This window comes from Centrocercus urophasianus, unplaced genomic scaffold, assembly GCF_019232065.1.
Source record: "Centrocercus urophasianus isolate 14NV4802_14NV808 unplaced genomic scaffold, USGS_Curo_1.0 seq_293, whole genome shotgun sequence".
In the NCBI taxonomy this organism is placed as follows: Eukaryota; Metazoa; Chordata; class Aves; order Galliformes; family Phasianidae; genus Centrocercus; species Centrocercus urophasianus.
Genome location: NW_024884859.1, coordinates 1 through 631, shown reverse-complemented (window position 1 = coordinate 631; position 631 = coordinate 1). Strand labels below are relative to the sequence as shown.

The following is a 631-nucleotide window of genomic DNA, read 5'->3' as shown; positions in this document are numbered from 1 at the left end:
GCGGGGCTCTCCCACAGCCTCTCGCAATTTAATTATTACGATGTTTAATTATTTTTTCCACCTCTCCTCCCCTCACCTCGGAGCGGTCCGACGGCCGCGGGTCGGGCCCGGAGGTGCGGTACAAAAAGTTGGGGCCGCTCCGCTCGGAGTTCTCGCTCCCGAACGAGGGAACGGCTGCGGGATGCGGAGGGGAGGGGAGGCGTAGGGGGGAGGGAGGGAAAACGGTGGGAGAGGACAGGGGAGAAATGAATAATAATAATAAAATGACAGTAATTAAAAAAAGAAATAGCCCTCAAAGCGGCCGGCGTGAAAACTGCGGCGAGCAACGGAACGAAGGGGGAAAAGGCGAAGTCCCAACAAAGGAGCGCGGCGCGGAGCGGTGGGGGCTGCGGAGCGGATCGGGCCGAAGGGGAGGGAGGGGGTTGGGGGGGAGATGGGGTCAGCTCGGAGCCCCACTCCCAAACCCCACTCCCGCTTCTTCCGTTGCCGGCGGGGAAACGCCTCGGTGGAGGGGGGGGGCGGGAGAAGCCCCCGGCACCCGCACACCCGAACTCCCCCCCCACACACACCGAGCGGAGCCCCCCGAGCCGCCCCCCTCCGCCCCGCACTCACCGACCCCGCTCTCTCCGCC

The 631-nt window shown here is 65.0% G+C and overlaps 1 protein-coding gene across 5 annotated transcripts in view; it reads right to left on the bottom strand.

Annotated features, from left to right (window-relative positions):
• FOXP4 (forkhead box P4) overlaps positions 1–631 on the bottom strand; it is a 38291-nt gene extending 37660 nt beyond the window's left edge. For all 5 annotated transcript variants that reach the window (XM_042828330.1, XM_042828334.1, XM_042828332.1 and 2 more), the window contains exon 1: positions 613–631. The gene's annotated coding sequence lies outside the window, so the exon portion shown is untranslated. The remainder of the gene's footprint in view (positions 1–612) is intronic.